The following is a 21083-nucleotide window of genomic DNA, read 5'->3' as shown; positions in this document are numbered from 1 at the left end:
CTACTTTTGAATACAGTTAAAAATGTACAGACCTTTTTGGTTATGTGGGAGATTTGTTGGCTTTGATTTGTCCTGTCTTAATGAGACATGCTCTGACTAGGTAGCCCAGACTAGTTGGTCCCATTTCAGCCTTCCATGTATGGGAACTGTAGATATGTTCCACTGTGTCCAACTGAAAACAATATCATCATCATCTCATCATCATCATCATTGTTTCGGTTTTCCTCTGTGTAGCTTTGGAGCCTGCCCTGGAACTTGCTATATAAACCAGGCTGGCCTTGAACTCACAGAGATCCCCCTGCCTCTGCTGGGATTAAATGTTGTGCCACCACTGCCCGGCTTATTTTTTAAGTTAGTGGACTGCTTAAAGAAATGGGCCATAGGCTTCTCTCTGGGAATGTGTTCTTGAACACTGCGGAATTACCCTGCCTGGTAACTACACTTCTGCCAGACTTAAAGCTGAGGCACCAGGAAGGAAGCCGCTATGGTATCACCACCACAGCCATTCTCGGTCCACCCAGAGTAGGTATCAGAAAAGTTTGGCAGAAAATTGAGGTATCTTTATGACGTGACTTCTTGGCAGAGTGGGCAGTAGCAACAGGTTGTGCCGTGTACCTTACCTGCAGAGCCCAGGAGGGCCTGTTCTGCATAGAGAATTGCATCAGCGTGGTCTGGGAGACAAGCTTTCCACTCTACAACAGAAAGCTCGTTAGAAGTGGAGCAGAAGGCTACACTGGTAAGACTTGTCAAACCATGCACTAGAAATAAGGTTGACTGGGGCAGTTGTATGTCTGTTTAGTGCTAGCTACTTAGGGTCAGTCTGTGCAGCATAGCAAGGCCCTGAAAACCCAGAACACTCTGGGTAGTTAATTTTCTAGTTGTAATGAATTACCCGGCGAAGACAATCTGAGGAGGAAGGAAGGACGTATTTGGCTCCTGGTTTGAAGGTACGGTTCATCGTGGCAGGGAAGGCCTGACGTTGGGGGGAAGGCTGCAGGCCACTGCACCCACAGTGAAGAAGCAGAGGGAGATGGATGCTGCTGCTCCATGGGCTTCTGTTTGATCAGGACTCATGGGAGAGGCTCTCCACAGCCAAGGCCACCTCGCCCTCCGCTGAACCTCAGCACCCTCATAGACATCAGGACCTCAGCCCATGGGAGAGGCTCTCCACAGCCAAGGCCACCTCGCCCTCCTTGTAGACATTCCCAGAAGTGGTTTTCCATGGTAATTGCCATCAGGTTGACAACGAAGATCATGGCTGCTGGGATATACAGAAGTGTACCAGGGAGCCGGATGAATGCACACTGGCATACAGGGGATGGGGTGGTGGCAGGAGAATCAGGAATTCAAGCTTCAGGAGTGTAAGGTCTCAAGCAGAAATACTCCAAGAAGTGGCCTAGCTCCAGGACATGTTTAACATCCTCCCAGGAGCATTTTATCCAGCAGCAAACAATACACAGAACTATTGTATGTGGCTTTTTTTTTATTTTTTGGAACATTAAAACAAAAATGGATATGTTAAGGAGAATTATAAAATTTACTTTTAATCCCAGCACTTGAGAAGCAGAGGCAGGAGGATCTCTGAGTTCAAGGCCAGCCAGAGAAACTGGCTGTTAACGCAGAGAAACTCTTGAAAAACAAAAACAACCCCCCCCCCAAAAAAAGCTAAAAAATTCTTTCCTTCAAAGTAGTGGTTTTCAAACTGAATGCACAAGAACTATAGAATGTTTTGTTCAAAATTAAATTTTTTAAATTTTGATTGGACCCTGCATTTTAAGTAAACTTTGCAGACACTTAAGGTGGACAGCCCCCACCAAAGACTTCATCCTTGCTCCTACTAAGTCCCGGTCTCTGTACCCTTGTACATTTACATGCAGTGACTTGCTGAGTCCTCAGAACAGGTCAGTGTGGGGTGCGGGGAAGAACTGAGGTACAAAGGTGAGCACCTTGTCCAAGAAGTGATGGAGCCAGTCAGTTCCTGCTTGGTGCGTTTCAGCTTGGGTCTTAAGTTGTTAGGACTTGCAATCAGTTAAGGGAAAACCAGGACTCAACTACGTGCTGGGTTTTTGTGGGTTTTTTGTTTGTTTGTTTGAGGCAGGGTTTCTGTGTGTAACTTTGGATCCTGTCCTAGCACTCACTCTGCAGACCAGGCTGGCATTGAACTCACAGAGTTTGCCTGCCTCTTTCTCCTGACTGCTGGAATTAAAGGCGTGCACCACCACCAACTGGCTAACTACCTGTTGTTAACAGGGCTTACTGGCATCGTGGGTTTCTCTAACTAGTCTCAAGACTGTTAAGTTTCTACTCATTTTCTAACATTTTCCAATTCCGTCCTGTTCAAATTTCAAAGCTTCCATCTGTATGCACGCTCGCGTGTGCGCACGTGCACATAAACACGTGTGTGTGTGTGTGTGTGTGTGTGTGTGTGTGTGTGTGTGTGTGTGCGCGCGCGCGCGCGCGCAAAAGCCAGAGGAGGAGTCTTTGTTACTTTCCACCGTTCTTTTTGATCCAGGGTCTCATTGACCCTGAAGCTCACTGTCTTAGCTTGGCTGGCTGGCCAGAAAGTTCCTAAGATCCCCACCTCTGCCCCCAGTGCTCGGGTTATAGGCGGTGTTAGACCAGGATTGATACCAACACAGGAATAAAAGGGGAGACTGACCTCTTCCGAAGCAGTTTGTCCTTTAGTCAGAACAATGAAGGGCAGAGGGGGCCTGGGGCTTATAGGGCAGAAAAGGGAACTTTAGGGATGGAAGATTCCCTCTGCTGGTCTGTTCCCACCTGTCTCAAGGTGGTTGGCTTATTGATCATACCAGAAGCTTTCTGGATCCTAACAGCCTGAAGGTGTCATCAATCAAGTCAACTTTCCTGGCCCAACTTTCTCACCCCTGCTGGGCTTTAGTTCACTAACCTTCAGGCACGCACATCCACGCTTGGCTGACGTGGGCCCTCGGAATGCAAACTTAGGCCTTCATGCTTGCGCAACAAGCGTTCTTACCCATTGAGCCATCTATCCAGCCCCTCCCACATATTTCAGTCTTCAGTTTTATTAAGGTAAGACAAAAATTGTGCCTAAGGCATAAACTTTGTGCTTTGATGTATGCATGCATTAAATGTGTACATTATATACACATTTGTATATTCCCCACCACAACCAACCTAATTAGCATATCTATTTCTCCACCTGGATCACCTCCTGACATGAGACAAAAACCTGGTAGCTTAAAACAAAGGCCTAGCAAGCTTTTGTTCCTATCCAGGCCCCTTGAAAAGCTCGAAGCCAGGTCAGCATGTTTACCCCAAGTTAGGGGACAAAGACCTCTCAAAGACTCTTAAAACTTCCAGCCCTCATGGACTTGGGCTGCTGGAGAACCTGCCTTGCCCATGGCCTTTATGTGCCTTGCTGTGCTGACGGAAGCCTTTCTTTAGTGGCTCACTCTGCTGTGTCTGAAGATTTCCCGCTATTGCCCTCAAGATTTTTTTTTTCTGCCTTTTGCTTCGTTAACTGGCAAGGAAAACAAACCCAACCTGACCAGTCCCCATGGATTAACAGCTTTGTAAGTCTGCTTGCTTTTCTGAATTGCCCAGAAAAGCCCAACTTTCCCTTTGAAGCATGATTTCCCTAATGCTGTGGACTTCCTTATTCTCTAAAGCCTCTGTCCTGCCACAGGGCTTGCTGCTGGTCCGCCATGCAGCTGACCTCCACGCTGGCTTAGAATGACGTGGTTTGGACCCCTCCTCCACTGTCCTTTGTGAAGCTGCCCTGGGAGTTTTCCCCTAAGTGCTAATGAAAGTGTCCTCCAGCTTGCGCTTCTGTTTCAGTCGTTCTTAAATTATTTTATTAGTGAGCTAAAACCCCAGGAGCTACTAAACAAGGGATCTCCCCAAATCCCAATAACAGGAGCAATTCAGGGTGCTGCATGTCCGAGGGTGAAGCGGCTGAAGTCAGTTCAGGGTGCTGTATGTCCGAGGGTGAAGTGGCTGAAGTCAGTTCAGGGTGCTGTATGTCTGAGGGTGAAGTGGCTGAAGTCAGTTCAGGGTGGTGTATGTCCGAGGGTGAAGCGGCTGAAGTCAGTTCAGGGTGCTGTATGTCCGAGGGTGAAGCGGCTGAAGTCAGTTCAGGGTGCTGTATGTCCGAGGGTGAAGCGACTGAAGTCAGTTAAGGGTGCTGTATGTCTGAGGGTGAAGCGGCTGGCTGAAATCTGGACTGGGCAAGGAACCAAATGGGATACAGGGAAATGGAAGTTGAGTCCTGAAGATGAAGAACAGCTTCAGAAAGGCCAAGTCTGAAGGAAAGTGGGAGGAAGTGGAAAGGGAGAGAATTCCAGAGTTTGAAATATTAGTGACGAGGACACTTCTGTTCCCAACAGTTTGATTTGTGGCATATCCCACAATCCCAGAGATGGCTGCCACCAGAGCAGAGAAGGTCAGAGAACCAATCTCAGATTTCTGGGTCACCCACTCTCTACACATTATTCAGGAAGGTGACAGACAGTGTGGCCGAGTGCAAGATTGAAAGCCTGCTGGGAGGATGGGTGAATTAAAAGATGTTTTCTTTATTAGTACGGTCCCCATCTTTCACACTGATTGGATCTGGCTCAATGCAGTGACGCTCGGAGGAAAAGTTGTTTGGGATCCTTCTGTCTTCGACTGTTGCGTATTCACTGGAGAGAGGAGATGGACAAAGTGACAGGGAAGCTGGACGGAGCGTGAGAAATGGATGTGCTCCAGTTCTTTGAATCACTTTGCAGTGGGGCGTCACTGTTTGAAGTTCCTCTTTTTCCTGTTTGTTTTCCATCTGAATTTATGGGAAAAAAATCAATAAAATATACTTTAAAAAAGACACTAGAGCTGGTGGGATGGCTCGGTGTGTAAAGACGCTTGCTGACCCATAATGCAAGCCTGGTGACCTGAGTTTGATTTCTGGAACCTACTTAGAGGTGGAAAGAGAACCAGCTTCACACAGTATCCTCTCAGCTTCACACACAAGTCCCTCCGTCCTCCATAGCATACATACGTGAGCGTGCACATGCACTCACGAGCCCCTCCGTCCTCCATAGCATACATATGTGAGCGTGCACGTGCACGCACGAGCCCCTCCGTCCTCCATAGCATACATATGTGAGCGTGCACGTGCACGCACGAGCCCCTCCGTCCTCCATAGCATACACACGTGAGTGTGCATGTGCACACATGAGCCCCTCCGTCCTCCATAGCATACATATGTGAGCGTGCATGTGCACACACGAGCCCCTCCGTCCTCCATAGCATACACACGCGAGCGTGCACGTGCATGCACGAGTGCGCGCACACACACATGCAAAACTGTTGCACATTTTTGCAATGCTGCAGTTTTACTGAGGATTCGGGTTGACTCCTGTTAGCCTCTGTGCTAAGATCTGGAAGTGGTTGAGTCTGCAGAGCAAGAGGAAGTCACTAGCGTTTTAGGCTCAGGGACAGTCTGGCCCTGTATTTCATTTATCATTGGTGTGTGGGACATTCCACAACATACATGTGGGGTCCAGAGGACAGCTTGGGTGTGGGTTCTCTCCTATCTTGTGGAGTTGGGCTGCCATTTCTGCTGCTCTGCTGCTTACCTCAGGCTAGCCCACCATCTTTGAGCTGCTGCGCAGTTCTCCCATCTCAAGTAGGGGTGCTGGGATTACAGGTGTGAGCCACCACAAATGGCTTTTTGTGGGTCCCAGGGATTGAACCTGGGTCATTAGACTTAGGGAACATTTTTACCAACTCAGACATGGTCTTGTTTTTTGGGGGGGCAAAATTAATTTCTTTCCCTTAAAAATAGTTTCCAGCACTTAGGACTCTGTTTTAAAGTACCTTGTTAATTTTATTATACTCATGGAATTTAGCTAGAATATCTGAATACAGTTTCTTCCTGTCCTTGGAGTCTGAAGTCACAGGCTTTGATTTTATTTAAGCTAACTCAAATAAATCTTTCTTTCTTTCTTTCTTTCTCTTTCTTTCTTTCATTCATTCTTTCTTTTTTCTTTCTTGGAAGTAGGCAGCTGGAACATCTGTGTTTTTGAAGGGAATAGAAGCAAGGCTGGGGAGATCGCTCAGTGTGTAAAACCCTTCCTGTGTAAGCATGAAGACCAAAATTCAGATTTCCAAAACTTCTAGAAAAGCTGGGCAGCCAGAGCAGCTGCCTGGAATGCCTGTGCTTGGGAGGCAGAGACAGTGGATCTCCAAGGCAAACCGCAGGCTCGGCAGGAGACCCCATCTCAATGAATAAAATGCAAGGCCAACTTCAGGCCCTCATGTGTGTAAGTGCACACACATTGTGTAACCAGAGGCTGCTCGTTCATTTCCCAGCTGCCCAGACCCGAATAATCACACAGAAACTATATTAATTACAGCACCATTTGGCCAATGACTCCAGTGTATTCCTAGCTAGCTCTTACATCTTAAATTAACACATTTCTATCTATCTGTGTATCGCTACGAGGCTGTGCCCTACTGGTAAGGTTCCCAAGCTTCCAGTGTGTCCTTCTTTGGCAGCTATGTGGCGTCTCCCTGATTCTGCCTACTCTCTCTATATCTCTGTTTGGGTTTCCTGCCTGGCTTTACTTGGCTAAGCCATTGGCTCAGAAAGCTTTATTCATCATCCAATAAAAGCAACACATATACAGAAGGACATCCCACATCACACATGAAAAAAAAAATAAAGAAGCAAGATGCAAAAGACAACTCACTATGCAATTCCATTTTTAAGACAAATATGGGAGCAGGGGTCTGGAGAGGTGGCTCAGTGGTTAGAGCAGGGTCTGGAGAGGTGGCTCAGTGGTTAGAGCAGGGTCTGGAGAGGTGGCTCAGTGGTTAGAGCAGGGTCTGGAGAGGTGGCTCAGTGGTTAGAGCAGGGTCTGGAGAGGTGGCTCAGTGGTTAGAGTAGAGGGTCTGGAGAGAAGGCTCAGTGGTTAGAACATTTGCTATTCTTCCAGAGAACCAGAACTCAAGTCCCAGCACCCACATCAGATGGCTCACAGCCATTTGTAACTCCAGGTCCAGGAAATACAATGCCCGGACTTCTACAGGCAGCTACACTCATATGCATACATACATGTGTATGCGTGCATACACACACACACACACATATCTACACTTATTTAAAACTAATAAAAATAAATCTATAAAAACAAAAATATGTAAGTACACATTCTAAAAAGTAGGCATTGTAGATGTATATTACATATAACAAAAATACTGAAATTGTCTAGTACGCAAATCATGTATTTTTCTGAAATGAATTCTACTTATTCTATTCCAGTTATCTATTGCATGTAATAAAGTTCCCAATAACTTACTGCCATAAAATAAACCTTTTATTGTGTTCATAGCTTCTGTGTGTCTGGAATTTGGAGAGGACACAGTGGGAGCAGTCTGTTCTCTATGGCCACCGAGGCCTCATGGGAAAACTGAGGACTTGAGGTAGGATCTGGAATTATTTGAGGAGTCACATGCCAGAAAGTCTAGCACTTGGCCCATGATATTAACTCAAGCCATCTTCCAGAGCTCCCATACCTGGGTTCCCATCGTAGCCAGGTTCCCTCACAACATGGTAGCTGGAAAAAGATGAGAGAATGTAATAGAACTTTTTTTTCTAATATGGTCACCCCAGTTTCTGCCACATTCTCTCTGCATTGATGATAACTGAAGGTTCCAGGTTCCAGAAGAGGGCAACTTGATTCCACATGCTTGTGGGAATGTGTCTGGTTTCTGGAGGATGTGGAAACATGGTGGTTGTTTCTGGACATAGACACTCCTGTAGATCTGGATCAGCTCACTTGAGGGCACTGCAGGGTACATTTGTGTTAAGTTAATAAACACACCGAAGTCCAGAAAATGCACCCAGTGCTGTTTTGTAGAACAATCAGTGGCAACTCTGATAAATATGTGTATTCATGACTTTAAAAAGAGGCCGAAAGGTCCGTAGAGGTAAATGGCAGGTAAGTAACACAGGCTAAGGGTGTCCACAGGCCAGAGGACAGTGTTGGGCGTGGAGATGAGAGGACACTGTGCAGAAATCTCTTCTCCCTTCCACCATGGGGTTCCAGGTGTTAGAATTTCGTGACAAATGCTATGCTCACTGAGACACTTATGGTCTGCTTCCTTTATTTCCTGAGATAGGGTTTCATGTAGCCCAGGCTTGCCTCAAACGCGTCGTCTAGCCAAGGACAGCCTTGAACTTTTGGTCCTCCTGCCTTTACCTCCTGAGGGCTGGATTACAGGCATGCACCACCCCATCCCGTTTATGAGGCAGTGGCGATCAAACCCAGGCCTTCATGCATGCCAGGCAAGCACTCTGCCAGCTACATACACCTTAGTTCCCAGGCCTTAGCTCTTAGGCTGTCTTGGTCCCTTTGGCCAGTCCCTCCAAGCCAGGGCTGGGGCATGTTATCATAGCGATGGGGACAGTCTACATGTAAGCAAGTCCGAAAAGCAGTTTCATGTTGTCTGATGAAATCTGGGCTTAGCTTCAGGTTATCTCTTAAATATGGGTGCTGATGAGGGGTAGGGTTCTGTGTCTCCCCGCATTCCTCTGTCGAATCCTAAAAGCATTTTAGAATGCCATAGAACTCAGGCAAGGTTAGTTTAGGGCCCTGTGCGCTCACCGGAAGAGCTCAGGCTGCACACTAAATATCTTGCCCATCACCCTATGCTCTCCTCAGCATTAACTGTCTCCTCTCGCTTCCTTCTCCCTTTCATTTTCCTCATTCCTTCTTTCCTTTCTCCAGAAACAGGGACAAGATATACACAGCACAGATTTGTGGTTTCGAGCTATCGACTCTTTCGCTTCTTTATGATTACAGAAGCAATAAATAGTTATGAGGGAAACCATTGAATAATACAAAAGTCCCAGGAGATTGGGTGTGGTGGTGCACACCTATAGTCCCAGCACTCGAGAAGCTGAGGCAGGAGGATCTGGAGTTCCAGGCAGCCGGAGCCACATAGTGAGAACCTGTCCCCCAAACCAAATCAAATAATGCCTCCCCTATTGCTTCAGAAGGAAAAGGAATAACAAGCGTGGAGGAGAGCGAGAGAAAGGGAAGCCCTAGGACACCACTTGCGGGCGGTAGATCTGGCCGGTCATTGAAGGAAACAATTAAAATAATTAAAATGTTATTCCCACAGGACCGAGCTATCCCTCTGTCTTCTGGGCATATCCCCAAAGCCAGTGAGATCACTGCACTCGCGTCTCACCGCAGCAACGCTGGCTAACATCTGGAAACGATCCAAGTGTCCATCAACAAATGAAAACAGAGACACAGAAAAAAATAAATTATAAATGTACAACAAGACATTATACAATGTTCTAAAAAGAGGAGCCCTTTGCCACAGCACAGGTGAAACAGACCAGCCATGGAAAGAAAAACACTGTACCATCTCAGTTATGTGTGGAATTGAAGAGGGGAAGTGAGAACGATAGAGACAGAGAATAAAACAGTGTTGCCACGGATGGGGTGGTGGAAGGGAAAGGAGAGATACAGGCCAGAGGACACAGAAATACAGGATGAGCCTCTCAAGCGAAGGAGCAGCACGAGTCTGTGGTTATTAGCAGTGTGATATGATCAGAATAAAACCCCTGAATCCGTGCTTAATGTTTTGCTTCATATTTTTGTGCGTATAGTGTTTGATTTTTAATAGTAAATAATTAAAAGTGTTAATATTACTTACTAGGTGCAATTGTCTTTACTTTTGCAATGAGGATTAAATAATATATTTAATTGTGCTTGTGTGTGTTTGTGTGTGATGTATATTGCGTGGGCGCACTCAGAGTCAGAGGACCACTTTGGGGTCAGTTCCCTCCTCCACCTTTACCTGGACTCCGGGAACAGAGCTCAGGCCGTCAGGACTGTGTGGCAGGTCCTTTACCGGCTAAGCCATCTCACTGTCCCTATACGCTCTTTTCTGATGCTCGCAAAAGTGATTATAATGGTTACAGATATCGTCTTTAGCCTGTATCATGATGTACTGGCTGGTTTTGTGTGCTACTTGACACAAGCTAGAGTCATCAGAAAGGCCTCCATGAGATCCAGCTGCGGCTTAATTAGCAGTCAGTGGGAGGAGGGCCTGGCCCATGGTGGGTGGTGCCATCCCTGGGCTGGTGGTCCTGGGTTCTGTAAGAAAGCAGGCTGAATAAGTCACGTGGAGCAAGCCAGTAAGCAGCACCCCTCCATGGCCTCTGCATCAGCTCCTGCCTCCAGGTTCCTACCCTGCTAGAGTTCCTGTTCTGACTTCCTTTGATGATGGATGGTGATCTGGAAGTGTAAGTCAACTAAACCCTCTCCTCCCCAGCTTGCTTTGTGGTCATGGTATTTTGTTGCAGAAGTAGAAACCCTGACTAAGACACTTAGCATCCTTTGTTTATCGCTGGACAATCTTGCTGAGTCGAGTTCTTGTCATTGGTAATGTGATGAGCATCTGTCCTTATTGTCTCCAGGACTGACTCTTAGATTTCTTCTTATGTTTATATGTCTTTTCCTTTGTTTGGACCATTGTTCAGCATCTAAGCAGTGACAGCATGAAGCTCTAAAAACAACACTGCCAAGGCCAATCTAAAATCACAGCTCCCTCTCCTCAACTCCAGTTAAGGACAGAAGAATTCATCAATAAATCACAGCAGTGACGGGCCAACTACACGGGTGGCAACATCACAAAGGCCCGAGTAATTAAGATTTCATTCCCCCCCCCCTACAGAGTGAGCTTTTTGAGTTCTCTGGGGGGAAGGTGTGCATTTAAAATTCCCAGTCAGTGCAGATGATACATTGTGTTTCAGCCGCAGACCACAGGGCAGGCTGACCCTCTTTCCTGCCTCCCAGAATTTTTCTGCAAAATCAGTCTGGTTGGGAGGAGGGAGTCTGGGCAGTGTCTAGCTAGTGCTCAGAGTTGAGAGTAGTACTTCTTAGGCGGGTTGGTTATGGAAGGAAGCAAACCAGTGGGGACCTTGGGGAGATGGGGTAGCTGACTGTGCAGAGCGTGAAAAGGGAAGGAAGGAAGAGGGGGAAGGCAGTTTTTGTTGCTTTGTTTTTAAGACTTCTTGTTCAATGAGAGCAAGACTCGATGTGAGAATACATGCTGTGTGTGTGTGTGTGTGTGTGTTTGTGTGTGTTGTGTGTGCCAGAGAATAGCCTTCGCAATCATTCCTCAGATGCTGTCCAGCTTGTTTTGTTTTGTTTTCGTGAGGCAGGGTTTCTCACTGCCCTAGAGCTCGCCAAGTAGACTAGGCTGGCCAGTGACCCTTCAGGTATCTACCCAACACGGGATTACAAGCACACGCCACATGCTTGACTGTTGCTGGTGGTGGTTTTTTAAGACAGGGTCTTCTTATGTCCTGGCTGTTCTGAGACTCACTGTATAGACCAGGCTGGTCTCAAGCTCACAGAGACCCATCTGTCTCTACCTTCTGAGTACCGGGATCAAAGGTGTGTGCCACTGTGCCGGGCCATGCTTGGCCTTTCTACATAGGTTCTTGATATCAAATTCAGGTCTTCGTGCTTGCATGGTAAGCAGTTTACTGGTAGAACAACCTCCCCAGCTTTCTAGGCTGGCTAATCGCTCGTACTTCTTTTCGCCTTAAGTTCTCACGGCAAAGGCTAGGACAGCATTCTCTCTAAGGAGGCCCTCAGCGTTATCTCTGCTTTCCTCCAACATCTCATGCAGAGAGCCACTCCTCTTCAGAAGCCTCACTTGGCATTTCTGATTGCTAGCATCCATTTGTCCTTTGAAATTCAAATCAAACTGCCTCAAATAAGTGCTTTTATAATGAAATGAGAAGGGGCAAGACAACAATTAAGCATTTAGCTTATAGACTTATAAACAACTCATAATAAAATAGTACAAAGTATAATACAAAGTAATGTGGGCTGAGTTATTTGTTCAGAAATATGTACAACTGTTGGACCTGATTGATATAGGTCAGGAGATTGAAGCAGTTTGAGGCATGGGTAACTCGGGGAAACTCTGTTAAGGAGATCCAGAAAAAGACCACGTGAACAAAAACAACCGAGAAACGCCGTAGTCTGCTGTTGTTTACTCGACTCTCTTTGGGGGCCTCCACCCAGCTCCCAGAGAAGTCACACACAGGCCTATCCTTAGTTATAAGTGCCTGGCCTTAGCTTGGCTTGTTTCTAGCCAGCTATATTTTAAGTTAAACCTTAAAGTAACCTGTCTACCTTTTGCCTCTGGGCTTTGTCTTTCTCTTACTTCTGTATATCTCTCTTTCCTTCTTACTCCGTGGCTTGCTGTGTAGCCGGGTGACTGTGTGGCTGTGTGGCTGTGTAGCCGGGTGGCTGTGTGGCTGTGTAGCCGGGTGACTGTGTGGCTGTGTGGCTGTGTAGCCGGGTGACTGTGTGGCTGTGTGGCTGTGTAGCCGGGTGGCTGTGTGGCTGTGTATCCGGGTGACTGTGTGACTGTGTGGCTGTGTAGCCGGGTGACTGTGTGGCTGTGTGGCTGTGTAGCCGGGTGGCTGTGTGGCTGTGTGGCTGTGTATCCGGGTGACTGTGTGGCTGTGTAGCCGGGTGACTGGGTGGCTGTGTGGCTGTGTATCCGGGTGACTGTGTGGCTGTGTAGCCGGGTGACTGGGTGGCTGTGTGGCTGTGTGGCTGTGTATCCGGGTGGCTGTGTGGCTGTGTAGCCGGGTGACTGTGTGGCTGTGTGGCTGTGTAGCCGGGTGACTGTGTGGCTGTGTGGCTGTGTAGCCGGGTGGCTGTGTGGCTGTGTAGCCGGGTGACTGTGTGGCTGTGTGGCTGTGTAGCCGGGTGACTGTGTGGCTGTGTGGCTGTGTAGCCGGGTGACTGTGTGGCTGTGTAGCCGGGTGGCTGTGTGGCTGTGTAGCCGGGTGGCTGTGTGGCTGTGTAGCCGGGTGGCTGTGTGGCTGTGTAGCTGGGTGGCTGTGTAGCTGTGTAGCCGGGTGACTGTGTGGCTGTGTCGCCGGGTGACTGTGTGGCTGTGTAGCCGGGTGGCTGTGTGGCTGTGTAGCCGGGTGACTGTGTGGCTGTGTAGCCGGGTGGCTGTGTGGCTGTGTAGCCGGGTGACTGTGTGGCTGTGTAGCCGGGTGGCTGTGTGGCTGTGTAGCCGGGTGACTGTGTAGCTGGGTGACTGTGTAGCCGGGTGGCTGTGTGGCTGTGTAGCCGGGTGGCTGTGTGGCTGTGTAGCCGGGTGACTGTGTAGCTGGGTGACTGTGTAGCTGGGTGGCTGTGTGGCTGTGTAGCCGGGTGACTGTGTGGCTGTGTGGCTGTGTAGCCGGGTGACTGTGTGGCTGTGTAGCCGGGTGGCTGTGTGGCTGTGTAGCCGGGTGGCTGTGTAGCCGGGTGACTGTGTGGCTGTGTAGCCGGGTGGCTGTGTAGCTGGGTGACTGTGTAGCCGGGTGACTGTGTGGCTGTGTAGCCGGGTGACTGTGTGGCTGTGTGGCTGTGTAGCCGGGTGGCTGTGTGGCTGTGTGGCTGTGTAGCCGGGTGACTGTGTGGCTGTGTAGCCGGGTGGCTGTGTGGCTGTGTAGCTGGGTGGCTGTGTGGCTGTGTAGCCGGGTGGCTGTGTGGCTGTGTAGCTGGGTGGCTGTGTAGCTGTGTAGCCGGGTGACTGGGTGGCTGTGTAGCCGGGTGACTGTGTGGCTGTGTAGCCGGGTGACTGTGTGGCTGTGTAGCTGGGTGACTGTGTAGCTGGGTGACTGTGTGGCTGTGTAGATGGGTGGCTGTGTGACTGTGTGGCTGTGTAGCCGGGTGACTGTGTGGCTGTGTAGCCGGGTGACTGTGTGGCTGTGTAGCTGGGTGACTGTGTAGCTGGGTGGCTGTGTGGCTGGGTAGCCGGGTGACTGTGTGGCTGTGTAGCCGGGTGACTGTGTGGCTGTGTAGCTGGGTGGCTGTGTGGCTGTGTAGCCGGGTGACTGTGTGGCTGTGTAGCCGGGTGACTGTGTGGCTGTGTAGCCGGGTGACTGTGTGGCTGTGTAGCTGGGTGACTGTGTAGCTGGGTGACTGTGTGGCTGTGTAGATGGGTGGCTGTGTGACTGTGTGGCTGTGTAGCCGGGTGACTGTGTGGCTGTGTAGCCGGGTGACTGTGTGGCTGTGTAGCTGGGTGACTGTGTAGCTGGGTGGCTGTGTGGCTGGGTAGCCGGGTGACTGTGTGGCTGTGTAGCCGGGTGACTGTGTGGCTGTGTAGCTGGGTGGCTGTGTGGCTGTGTAGCCGGGTGACTGTGTGGCTGTGTAGCTGGGTGGCTGTGTAGCCGGGTGACTGTGTGGCTGTGTAGCCGGGTGACTGTGTGGCTGTGTCGCCGGGTGGCTGTGTGGCTGTGTAGCTGGGTGGCTGGCCCCCCCATGTCCTCTGCTTGTTCTCTTGCTCTTCTTCCTCCCTTTCAGATTTCTTCAGTTTATCCTCTGCCCGCCAGCTCCGCCTATCTTTCCTCCGGCCTTGCTATTGGTCATCCAGCTCTTTATTAGGATGGATCATCAGGTGTTTTAGACAGGCAAGGAATCACAACTTCACAGAGTTAAACAAATGCGGCATAAACAAAAGCAACACACCTGAAAATGATGTTCTACAAACAAAACCTGTCTCAAAACAAACCAAACCAAACAAAAACCCCAAAGCCTAAACCTCCCAGCCTTCCGTACGGGAAAGACCCAACACTCTGGGAGAGCTTGAAGAGCTAAGTTGAAGAACTCATGGTTCTGAGGGCAGCGTGTGCTTTTTTTGATGGGTTTCAATGATTGTTACCATGACAAGGACACATTTCCTCATCGTGAAAACAATGAGCCGTCTTCCTGTGCTGCTCTTGCTCCACAAGGACCGAGCGCTTGGGTGAACAACATAAAGTCGCCCAAGACTAACCTCAGATTTGCAGAGGTCAGCAGGGGCTCCCTGAGGCCAGGTCCCAGGGCTGGGAGCCCACTGAGTGCTAACAGGAGCAGCAGATTTGTATGAGGTGGGATCAGACGGGTTTTTGCTGCTTGGGAGCGCTGTACGGCAAAGCTTATCATGAAGGCCCAGAATCCTTTGCTTGTGATCTTCTTTCTATTTGCTTGCAGTCTGTTGACAGTCTGCAGCTGGTTCTTGGGTTTGATTTCCTGTGTGCTTCTCTTCCTTCTCATTTGCAGCCTTCGGTTCTCTGTCAGCAGACTGGGAGTTTCCTATCTAGTGAGGTGCGCAGGTGATGGGAGACGTAAGCTCGTTTCGAAGGGTTGTGTGCATGAAGTGAGGGACTCGGTCATGGGTTATTTAAATGCAAAAGCATTTTGGAAAACTGTCATTAAAATCACCAGAACAGTAGCTCAAACAGGAGAGCTAGAAATACTGACTTGTGAAGGGGGCGGCTGGTATGCACTAATTCGTTAATCTTCTCAGTAATATGTCAGGTACCCCATTTACCACTCCAGAAAAGCAAGGCATGGAAATAAAACCAACATTCTAGAGGTTTCTACAGAAATACTTCTCGTGCACAATTCCACTCAAGTGTTACACCGTTTTCTCTAAGTATAGTGCTTCCTACCAGCCAAAAGCTGAGTTGACATCAAGGTAGACCAGGTTGGTGAATTCAACTTTCCCCACCGTGAGATACCGAGTTTGTTTCCCAGAACCGGAACGATATCTGCTCTGTACCCACTGGTCAAAATAAAACAAAACCAGACTGCAAAACAAGGTGTGTTGTATGCTTCTTTTTCTGGAGTAAAGGAAACACTGTGTGTGAAAACAGACGTGGCTTGGGCCCTGTGTGCAAAAACAGACGTGGCTTGGGCCCTAGGGACTGCACTTGCCTTGTTCTCTGTACTCTTAAGTATAATTGTGGTTTTCACTTCATGGTCCAAGGTCGTTGCTCAAACTTGACCTCCAAAGGAGGATGGCTGGAAGGGGAGAACACTCCTGGCAGTGGCTTGGTGGGGAGGTGGTGAGAGGAGTGGGGGAGGTTGCTAGGGGTGGAGGAAGTGGATAGGGTGGGGGTGGGATGTGTTCCTTACTGACTTATAATTCCACTGTGCCACGTGGCAGCTTCACCCTGAGCTCTATGCGTTTGCTTAAAAAGAGTGTTCTATGATGAAGGAAAGGGAGTTAAAATGCACATGAGAACATGGGTATTTTCTTCTTAAATTGCACATTTGGTGAGTCTCTGTTTTGCAAATATGATTGATTACTATTACTATGATTAGTTTGCTCATCTGTCCACTGAGTGTCTGATATCCACAATTTAAAATATAGCAGTGCAGTTGGTACTTGGAACAGTCCTTATCACCACGGCGTCAGGAAGAGCTCTTCACCCTGGGCGCCAGGCCTTTGTGGTGTCACAGCGTCAGGAACAGCGTCCTCATGAATTCTCTCCATCCTGTTATTTCTCACGGTCTCGCATGGTGCGTCAACCTTTGACGTCTGAGTAGTTTGTGGACAGGATAAATCCAGAAGTCTTCCTTGCTCAGTGTTGGGAATTCTTGGTCCTCCAGGGGATGTCGATGGCCTTGGCTCACTTCCCTGGGTTCTCACCATCCACAGACGGGCAGGACATCCTTGTGGAGGGTGCTGTCCCGAACTGCCTTTCCTTAATATTGCTGTATTAATATTTGGTAGAGAAACTGGGTCATCACCTCCTTCGCCCCTCTTCTGAGTCTTCCAACATGATCCATATGGTCATGGTGTGTTCGGTCGTATCATTAACTGTTTCTTCATCAGGACTCCACAACTTAATAAAAGGCATGGCTCTTGGTCTCAAGAAGTTGGAAGGGTGGAAGCTGACAGGAGTAGGGCGGTATGCATACAAGAAGAGAAAGACAGAGGATAGGTTGCTCTTATTGATTTTAAATTGATGCATAAAATGTTTAAAGTATGCATGTTAATGGAGTACCATGCAGTACTCCAACACATGCACACAGTTGCGCTAACTACACAAATCATTTCTTTACGATAAAAATGTTCAGACCCTTTCCTTCTAGCGTTTGAATTGCTCTGAAGTCAGGAGCATGCGCAGAGGAAAGAAGAGCATGTTTGAAGTGGCTGGGATAGGACATGTGGTGGAGGACCAAGCTGAAAGCATGGGCTGAGGAGTTTGCCATGGTTGTAGACAGGAAGGAGCGAAACGCTTTCTTAAATTTGATAAAAATTCTTCCAGGGATGTAAAGAGGAATTTTTGTCCATCAGAGCTACTTTTTGTTTTGTTTTGTTTTGGTTTGTTGTTTGAGACAGTCTATCAGTCTGTAGCCCAGGCTGGCCTAGAACTCACTATACAGCCCAGACAGGTCATAAACTCATGGTGATCCTGCTGCCTCAGCTGGGATTATAGGCAGGAGCCCAGTTATTTGATACTTTCCAATGTGACAATGTAGCCGCTGTGGCTTACCATGTGGACAATGGGCTGAATAAGCGCTGCGCAGTCAATCCCAGCTCCCCCAGTTCCTTTAGGCGGTTCCTTGAATGTTCTGAAAGTGCTGTCATTGCAGGGAAACAGTCTCAGTCCTGCCTCCTTTTCCTCCTCTTTCCACGTCGTCTCCCTTCCCAAGCAGCTCTTATAAGGCAAATGATTTTCTTAACTATCATGAAGTTTTTATTGTTTATTATGATTATCTGTGGTGCTCAGAGCCAAACCCAGGGGTCTTGCACGTGTTAGTCAAGTGCGGTAGTTCAGAGCTTACCTAACTGTACTACTCAGCACCTGAATACTCTTTTTAAATGCTTATACATGGGCTGGGGATGTAGCTCAGTTGGTAGGGGGCTTGCCTAGAATATACAAAGTCCTGGGTTCGATCCCCAACAAGAGATAAAATCAGATGGATTGGCACATGAATGTAATTCCAGTGCTCAGGCGGTAGAGGCAGGAAGATCAGAAGTTCAAGGCCATTCTTGGCTATTAGTTCAAGGCCAGCCTTGGGTGTGGGGGAAACCCTGACTCAAAACAAAACAACCAAACCTGCACAATGACCCAGTAAAATCATCCAGCCATTTCTAAACATCATTCTACATTGTTGGTTATTTAGGTTGGGGTTTGGCTAAGTTCTTATATCTTTTTTTAAATTTTATTTTATTAGCGTTTTTTATTTATTTAGTTCTTATATCTTTTATAAGGTATTGGTAGCATTGACTTCAAACCTTCCTTATTTGTTTTTGTTGTTGTTATTTTTGCTATTATAACCACATCATTAAAAGGAATTCAGTTTCGGTTATGAGAACAAGAAAACATGATAAAATGTCTCAATTATCGAAGTCATCTCAGATACAAAAAGAAGTGGTCCACAGGTCAGCAATGCTAGGCTTCTTTCGGGTCTCTACAGTACTTTTGTCTTGTTAGTCCTCAGAACCCCACATCTCATGTAGCCCTCATAGCAAGAAAACAAAATGACAGGGCCTTCTGCTCACATCTCCTGGGTTCCACTGGTTAGGAAACAAGCAAGAAGATTTTCCCAACATTTCATTGTCTTGAACTGGGTGACATTGACCCTCCTCGCTGCAAGGAAAGCTGGGAGACCAAGAAGTAAAGATTGTTTTTCATCATCCTTAACTGGACAACATGATTCATCTGCTGGTATGGGGCATTTTTTTACATCTCCAAAGAGAGTTTTTGTTAGCAAGGAGAAGAATAAATGAGTACTGAGCACAGCAAGGAAAAGAAGAAAGGAGTCTGAGCAAGTGGTATTATGAGTTAAACATTTAGATGGTGTAGAGATGATGAGAACCACAGGAATGGATTTTTGGGGTTGAGTTCTCAAAAGCTACCCTATATGCTACGGGAACCAGAATGGAAAAACACATTCTATAAATACTGCCCTGTGCTTATTGCATAGTAATTTTTAAAAAAAAAATGAGTTAGTTTTCTCTGCACGTGTGTCTGTGTGAGGGTGTTATCATCTGGAACTGGGAGTTACACGCTGGTTGAGCTGCCACATGGGGGCTGGGAATTGAACTCAGATCCTCTGGGCGAATAGTCAGTGCTCTTAATCATTGAGCCATCTCTAGCCCCTAGTTTTGCTTTGTTTTTTAATCCTTCCTTCCTTTTTTCTTTCTTTTCTTTTTTTTTTTTAACATTGAAACCAAATCTGCTTTTTTAAAAAGAAAATAATAAAATTTCCAGGTTGGGGTGGCAGGGACACCCCACAAAGCAAAAACAAAAACAAAACAAACAAGCAAACAAACAAAAAAGAAGTGACATAAAATGCAGTAGATAATCCCGAGGGAGAACACGGTAGATGTGGATAGCACAAAATTAAACACGGGCTCTACCATTCATCTTTCTTGTCATGGAGTTTGTTCTCGGTAGTTCACTTAGAATGTGCGGAGTCCACAAAACCAAGGAGAAAAATGAGAGGGATTATCCTTAATGTCATCCATTGCTATTCTGTATAATTATTCTCTGCCTGCAGACATATAGATACGTTTTTATTTCCATATATAACTGGGAACTGGGGGCTGGAGAGATGGCTCAACAGTTGTGAGCCTGTGCTGTTCGTCCATGACTGTTCTGCTGTTCTGCCTGACTCCACCTCAGTGGGAGCCAATGCCTCCTCTGGCCTCTGTGGGCACCCACATCCACACACACCCCAACACCCACAGGCACGCATGTACGCATGCACACACACGCAAATAAAAATCAAAATAAATCTTTAAAGCATTTGAATTTTACTGAACAGATAACTTCATAACTTACCTTTATACAGTAAGTCTATGACCTCTGTTGAAGAGGCCGAAGGTCAATTCGCACCTCTCTTTTCCATCGAGTGTGACCTCTTACTACAAAGAGCTAATGTGGAAAAGCTCTCTGTAGCTTTTTTTTTTTTTTGGTTTTGGGGAGGGCAAACTCGATAGGAGTCAACTGGTCTCCGCAGTCTTCTCTCTCTGGCTGGGTGGTCTTGTGTAAGTTGCTCAGCCTCTCTGAGGTTCAGATTTCTCATTTACAAAATAAAGACCAAAGGCTATAATGGTTTTCTCCAATTCATGGTGATCTTGTCAGGTTTATAAAAGTGAACTCTAAATTGAAAAGTAAAGTTTTAAAGGAAGCTAAAAGAAAACTGAGGGATGTTAATATAATCCCATCAAGGTACTTTTTTAAGAAACTTAAGATATTTTATAATTAAAAGATGAAAAGATAGGAATTAGTGAAAACCACTATATTTTGGATAATGAGCATCGCAGCGATGGGTTGTTCAAATGGCAAAAACTCATGTGTTTTTGGTACACGTTTAAGAAATGAAAAGTCTTATTTGGAACAACTGTTTTAATAGCAATTTCAAAAAGAGATTTATGCTGTTAAAGAAATAAAGTGGACAGGAATTTATGACTAGTCTTGAAATTCCAAGTGCAACTTAAACAGTGCCCATTTATGAGAATTACCGAGTACACAGCCACAGTAGCTTAGGCAATGATAAGAGTCAGAAGCGGGCTAAGTCGGCAACCCTATCGCGCTATCGTTGACTGCTCCTGCCACAAACATGTTTTCCCTCAATGAGCATCAAGCATTTCCCACTACCTCTTTCTTTCTGAGCTCAGACACCGAATTAATTTTCTGGAAACCCCACTCTCTTGTTTACTGAATGCTTCTTCATCTTCCCAGAAGAAGATAACCGGCAGATAGCCCGGGAGAAGTTTCCAGCCTTGACTGCCCTCTGAAGGGAGCGCTCGGGCAGGGTTTCTAACAGATTTAACCCCGAACCTCTGGCGTTCCACCCCCCCCTCCCCCGAGGGAGAATCTGTCTGAGAGTGGCCATACATCTGGTTGGAATCATGTGACCCCAGAGAGGCTGAAGAACGGGAAGATGACTTTGCTGGACTCCGCTGTGGTTCAGCGATTTCCCTCTGAGAACCAACGGCTCTAAAATCACTAGCTGTTACGCAAAGCACGGTGAGGATGATGCAATACTAAGGGTTTACAGAAGAAACTTAGGTAGGCTTGCTCAATGGAGTTATAAAGAATAAGAAAGGTTTAGTGGGTGTTCGTTTCAGTGAACAGTAAGGACATTGGCTACACACCCCTCTGTCACTAATGATTCTGTGATTTACTGGGTTGATATTGTCTTCCTGGGAGTGAGGTAATAGCAGAAGAGACTGAGATCAGCGTCTTTCAGAAGAAAGTAGACGCCACAAGGGACTTGGTCCTTGAGCCCTTG

Source organism: Microtus pennsylvanicus, chromosome 12 (genome assembly GCF_037038515.1).
Source record: "Microtus pennsylvanicus isolate mMicPen1 chromosome 12, mMicPen1.hap1, whole genome shotgun sequence".
NCBI classification, from domain to species: Eukaryota; Metazoa; Chordata; class Mammalia; order Rodentia; family Cricetidae; genus Microtus; species Microtus pennsylvanicus.
This window is presented reverse-complemented; position numbering follows the sequence as displayed.